This window comes from Xyrauchen texanus, chromosome 14, assembly GCF_025860055.1.
Source record: "Xyrauchen texanus isolate HMW12.3.18 chromosome 14, RBS_HiC_50CHRs, whole genome shotgun sequence".
Lineage (NCBI taxonomy): Eukaryota > Metazoa > Chordata > Actinopteri > Cypriniformes > Catostomidae > Xyrauchen > Xyrauchen texanus.
In genome coordinates this window covers 21,929,231-21,936,301 of record NC_068289.1, presented here as the reverse complement: position 1 = coordinate 21,936,301, position 7,071 = coordinate 21,929,231, and positions in this window count along the sequence as shown.

The window sequence follows — 7,071 nt, the reverse complement described above, 5'->3', positions numbered from 1 at the left end:
GTCATAGAGACAAGGGGCGGGCTCATTTTACTCAGACGACCAATCAGTCTCTCGGGATCATTGTGAAGCTATCAAGCCACGCCCTAGCAACAATTTAAAGCACCTTAGCAACAAGTCCCATAGACTTCTAATGAAAGACATCAAAGGGATATCTCCGGATAGAAGTGTCATAGAAACACAAGGGTGGTCTCGTTTGACTCGGAGCAGCAAACAGCCAATCATGAATCACATCAACACTTCCTAGCCCCTCCGTAGCAACCATTGTCGAGCACCTTAGCAACCAAAATCCATAGAGGGATATCTTCCATTCTGAATGTCACAGAGGCATGGGAGTTGGTTTATGTCATTCATACTGACAAGCAGCCTTTGGAGATTCATGATTGGCAGCTGCCAAGCCACTCCCTAGCAACTAAACAGAGTACCCTAGCAACCGAGTAACAAATCACATATTTCTGCACCAGAAAAACGTAGAGACTTCCGGGTTGAGTTATTTCAATCAGGATGGCAAGGAGACTTAATTAGTATCACTATGGTAACTGCCTAGCAACCAGATGGGGTTACCCTAGCAACCGAGTAACAAATCACATATCTCTGCATCAGAAAAACGTAGAGACTTCCGGGTTGACTTATTTCACTCGGGATGGAAAGGAGCCGCGTATTGTATTACCTTGGTAACTGCATAGCAACCACTCGGGCTTACCCTAGCAACCGAGTAACAAATCACATATTTCTGCACCAGAAAATCGTACAGACTTCCGGGTTGATTTATTTACGACTGTGCTTTTTGTTCTTTTCAAGTTACGACATGCTGTTTGACGAGTTTTGCCATGGCAAGCACCACTCACATTTTCTTCAGGAAATGTACCTATCTAGTTAGTGGTGCTTGCAAAGCATCACTATTGTAATCTCACATACTTATTTTTCTTCTTATTATTATATCTCCGTACAAAACTTCGGCACCTAACTCGTCCCGCACCGTTTGGCGTAGACCCACGAATGAGGTGTCAAATCGAACGGCCTATTGAGGACACATGTGCTATGACTTTTATAAGCGATCGGGGGTACGGTGTTTGCCCCAGGGGCAAAAAAGCGGCCGAAAAATCCCATAGACTTAACATTGCGTCAAACTTTGACGCGTCACAGCTCCGAGCGAGGATTTCGCAGAAACGTGTGATTTGCCACATTTGAAGAGGCTGGCAGGCTCTGTAAGAGCATACCTCAATATGGGGTAAATGTTGCACCCCTGGGGGTAGGAGCTGCCCAAAGTTGCCCCCATTGACTTACAATGGTGTAGGACGGCCCATGAAATTAAATTTCAAAGGGATTTAATATTGAACATAGCTCTGGATCACAGTGTCATAGAGACAAGGGGGCAGGCTCATTTCACTCAGATGACCAATCAGTCTCTCAGGATCATTGTGAAGCTATCAAGCCACGCCCTAGCAACAATTTAAAGCACCTTAGCAACAAGTCCCATAGACTTCTAATGAAAGACATCAAAGGGATATCTCCGGATAGAAGTGTCATAGAAACACCAGGGTGGTCTCGTTTGACTCGGGGCAGCAAACAATTAATCATGAATCACCTGAACTCTTCCTAGCCCCTCCCTAGCAACCATTGTCGAGCACCTTAGCAACCAAAATCCATAGAGGGATATCTTCCATTCTGAATGTCACAGAGGCATGGGAGTTGGTTTATATCATTCATACTGACAAGCAGCCTTTGGAGATTCATGATTGGCAGCTGCCAAGCCACTCACTAGTAACTTAACAGAGTACCCTAGCAACCGAGTAACAAATCACATATTTCTGCACCACAAAATCGTACAGACTTCTGGGTTGATTTATTTCAACCAGGATGGCAAGGAGACTTCATTAGTATCACTATGGTAACTGCCTAGCAACCAGATGGGCTTACCCTAGCAACCGAGCAACAAATCACATATCTCTGCACCAGAAAACACTACAGACTTCCGGGTTGACTTATTTCACTCAGGATGGAAAGGAGCCATGTATTGTATTACCTTGGTAACTGCATAGCAACCACACGGGCTTACCCTAGCGACCGAGCGACAAATCACATATTTCTGCACCAGAAAATCGTACAGACTTCTGGGTTGATTTATTTACGACCATAATTTTTGCTCTTTTCAAGTTATAACATGCTGTTTCACGAGTTTTGCCACGGCAAGCACCACTCACATTTTCTTCAGGAAATGTACATTCTAGTTAGTGGTGCTTGCAAAGCATCACTATTGTAATATCACATACTTATTTTTCTTCTTATTATTATATCTCCGTACAAAACTTCGGCACCTAACTCGTCCCGCACCGTTTGGCGTAGACCCACGAATGAGGTGTCAAATCGAACGGCCTATTGAGGACACGTGTGCTATGACTTTTATAAGCTGATCGGAGTACGGTGTTTGCCCCAGGGGCAAAAAAGCGGCCGAAAAATCCCATAGACTTAACATTGCGACAAATTTTGACGGCGTCACAGCTCCGAGCGAGGATTTCACAGAAACATGTGATTTGCCACATTTGAAGAGGCTGGCAGGCTCTGTAAGAGCATACCTCAATATGTGGTAAAAGTTGCACCCCTGGGGGCAAGAGCTGCCCAAAATTGCCCCCATTGACTTACAATGGTGTAGGACGGCCCATGAAATGAAATTGCATAGGGATTTTGGATTGAACATAGCTCTGGATCACAGTGTCATAGAGACAAGGGGCGGGCTCATTTTACTCAGACGACCAATCAGTCTCTCGGGATCATTGTGAAGCTATCAAGCCACGCCCTAGCAACAATTTAAAGCACCTTAGCAACAAGTCCCATAGACTTCTAATGAAAGACATCAAAGGGATATCTCCGGATAGAAGTGTCATAGAAACACAAGGGTGGTCTCGTTTGACTCGGAGCAGCAAACAGCCAATCATGAATCACATCAACACTTCCTAGCCCCTCCGTAGCAACCATTGTCGAGCACCTTAGCAACCAAAATCCATAGAGGGATATCTTCCATTCTGAATGTCACAGAGGCATGGGAGTTGGTTTATGTCATTCATACTGACAAGCAGCCTTTGGAGATTCATGATTGGCAGCTGCCAAGCCACTCCCTAGCAACTAAACAGAGTACCCTAGCAACCGAGTAACAAATCACATATTTCTGCACCAGAAAATCGTACAGACTACTGGGTTGATTTATTTCAACCAGGATGGCAAGAAGACTTCATTAGTATCACTATGGTAACTGCCTAGCAACCAGATGGGGTTACGCTAGCAACCGAGCAACAAATCACATATCTCTGCACCAGAACACACTACAGACTTCCGGGTTGACTTATTTCACTCAGGATGGAAAGAAGCCATGTATTGTATTACCTTGGTAACTGCATAGCAACCGCATGGGCTTACCCTAGCAACCGAGTAACAAATCACATATTTCTGCACCAGAAAATCGTACAGATTTCTGGGTTGATTTATTTATGAACATAATTTTTGTTCTTTTCAAGTTACAACATGCTGTTTGACGAGTTTTGCCACGGCAAGCACCACTCACATTTTCTTCAGGAAATGTACCTATCTAGTTAGTGGTGCTTGCAAAGCATCACTATTGTAATCTCACATACTTATTAGTGGTGCTTGCAAAGCATCACTATTATAATCTCACATACTTATTATTTTTATTTTTATTTTTATATCTCCGTACAAAACTTCGGCACCTAACTCGTCCCGCACCGTTTGGCGTAGACCCACGAATGAGGTGTCAAATCGAACGGCCTATTGATGACACGTGTGCTATGACTTTTATAAGCGATCGGGGGTATGGTATTTGCCCCAGGGGCAAAAAAGCGGCCGAAAAATCCCATAGACTTAACATTGCGACAAACTTTGGCGCGTCACAACTCCGATTGAGGATTTCACAGAAACGTGTGATTTGCCACATTTGAAGAGGCTGGCAGGCTCTGTAAGAGCATACCTCAATATGGGGTAAAATTTGCACCCCTGGGGGGCAGGAGCTGCCAAAAAATGCCCCAATTGACTTATAATGGTGTAGGACGGCCCATGAAATGAAATGGCATAGGGATTTTGTATTCAACATAGCTCTGGATCACAGTGTCATAGAGATGAGGGGGTGGGCTCATTTTACTCAGACGACCAATCAGTCTCTCAGGATCATTGAGAAGCTATCAAGCCACGCCCTAGCAACCATTTAGAGCACCTTAGCAACAAGTCCCATAGACTTCTATTGAAACAGATCAAAGGGATATCTCCAGATAGAAGTGTCATAGAAACACCAGGGTGGTCTCGTTTGACTCGGGACAGCAAACAGCCAATCATGAATCACCTCAACACTTCCTAGCCCCTCCCTAGCAACCATTGTCGAGCACCTTAGCAACCAAAATCCATAGAGGGATATCTTCCATTCCGAATGTCACTGAGGCATGGGAGTTGGTTTATATCATTCATACTGACAAGCAGCCTTTGGAGATTCATGATTGGCAGCTGCCAAGCCACTCCCTAGCAACTAAACAGAGTACCCTAGCAACCGTTTAGCAATAACTATATCTCTGCACCAGAAAATCAGAGAGACTTCTGGGTTGATTTATTTCAAGCAGGATGGCAAGGAGACTTGAGAAGTATCACTATGGTAACTGCCTAGCAACCACATGGGGTTACCCTAGCAACAGAGTAACAAATCACATATCTCTGCATCAGAAAAACATAGAGACTTCCAGGTTGACTTATTTCACTCGGGATGGAAAGGAGCCGCGTATTGTATTACCTTGGTAACTGCATAGCAACCACTCGGGCTTACCCTAGCAACCGAGTAACAAATCACATATTTCTGCACCAGAAAATCGTACAGACTTCCGGGTTGATTTATTTACGACTGTGCTTTTTGTTCTTTTCAAGTTACGACATGCTGTTTGACGAGTTTTGCCATGGCAAGCACCACTCACATTTTCTTCAGGAAATGTACCTATCTAGTTAGTGGTGCTTGCAAAGCATCACTATTGTAATCTCACATACTTATTAGTGGTGCTTGCAAAGCATCACTATTGTAATCTCACATACTTATTATACTTTTTATTTTTAGTGGTGCTTGCAAAGCATCACTATTGTAATCTCACATACTTATTATACTTTTTATTAGTGGTGCTTGCAAAGCATCACTATTGTAATCTCACATACTTATTTTTATTTTTATTTTTCTTCTTTTTATTATTATTCTATCTCCGTACAAAACTTCGGCACCTAACTCGTCCCGCACCGTTTGGCGTAGACCCACAAATGAGGTGTCAAATCGAACGGCCTATTGAGGACACGTGTGCTATGACTTTTATAAGCGATCGGGGGTACGGTATTTGCCCCAGGGGCAAAAAAGCGGCCGAAAAATCCCATAGACTTAACATTGTGACAAACTTTGAGGCGTCACAGCTCCGAGCGAGGATTTCACAGAAACGTGTGATTTGCCACATTTGAAGAGGCTGGCAGGCTCTGTAAGAGCATACCTCAATATGGGGTAAAAGTTGCACCCCTGGGGGCAGGAGCTGCCCAAAAATGCCCCAATTGACTTATAATGGTGTAGGACGGCCCATGAAATGAAAAGGCATAGGGATTTGTATTGATCATAGCTCTGGATCACAGTGTCATAGAGACCAGGGGTGGGCTCATTTTACTCAGACGACCAATCAGTCTCTCAGGATCATTGTGAAGCTATCAAGCCACGCCCTAGCAACCATTAAGAGCACCTTAGCAACAAGTCCCATAGACTTCTATTGAAACAGATCAAAGGGATATCTCCGGATAGAAGTGTCATAGAAACACAAGGGTGGTCTCGTTTGACTCGGGACAGCAAACAGCCAATCATGCATCAAATCAACACTTCCTAGCCCCTCCCTAGCAACCATTGTCGAGCACCTTAACAACCAAAATCCATAGAGGGATATCTTCCATTCTGAATGTCACAGAGGCATGGGAGTTGGTTTATATCATTCATACTGACAAGCAGCCTTTGGAGATTCATGATTGGCAGCTGCCAAGCCACTCCCTAGCAACTAAACAGAGTACCCTAGCAACCGTTTAGCAGTAACTATATCTCTGCACCACAAAATCAGAGAGACTTCTGGGTTGATTTATTTCAATCAGGATGGCAAGGAGACTTGATTAGTATCACTATGGTAACTGCCTAGCAACCAGATGGGGTTACCCTAGCAACCGAGTAACAAATCACATATCTCTGCATCAGAAAAGCGTAGAGACTTCCTGGTTGACTTATTTCAATCAGGATGGAAAGGACACTTCATTAGTATCACTATGGTAACTGCCTAGCAACCAGATGGGCTTACCCTAGCAACCGAGTAACAAATCACATATCTCTGCATCACAAAAACATAGAGACTTCGGGTTGACTTATTTCAATCAGGATGGCAAGGACACTTCATTAGTATCACTATGGTAACTGCCTAGCAACCAGATGAGCTTACCCTAGCAACCGAGTAACAAATCACATATCTCTGCATCAGAAAAGCGTAGAGACTTCCGGGTTGACTTATTTCAATCAGGATGGCAAGGACACTTGATTAGTATCACTATGGTATCTGCCTAGCAACCAGATGGGCTTACCCTAGCAACCGAGTAACAAATCACATATCTCTGCATCACAAAAACATAGAGACTTCCGGGTTGACTTATTTCAATCAGGATGGCAAGGAGACTTGATAAGTATCACTATGTTAACTGCCTAGCAACCAGATGGGGTTACCCTAGCAACCGAGAAACAAATCACATATCTCGGCACCAGAAAAGAGTACAGACTTCGGGTTGATTTATTTCAATCAGGATGGCAAGGACACTTGATTACTATCACTATGGTAACTGCCTAGCAACCAGATGGGGTTACCCTAGCAACCGAGAAACAAATCACATATCTCGGCACCAGAAAAGAGTACAGACTTCGGGTTGATTTATTTCAATCAGGATGGCAAGGAGACTTGATTAGTATCACTATGGTAACTGCCTAGCAACCAGATGGGGTTACCCTAGCAACCGAGTAACAAATCACATATC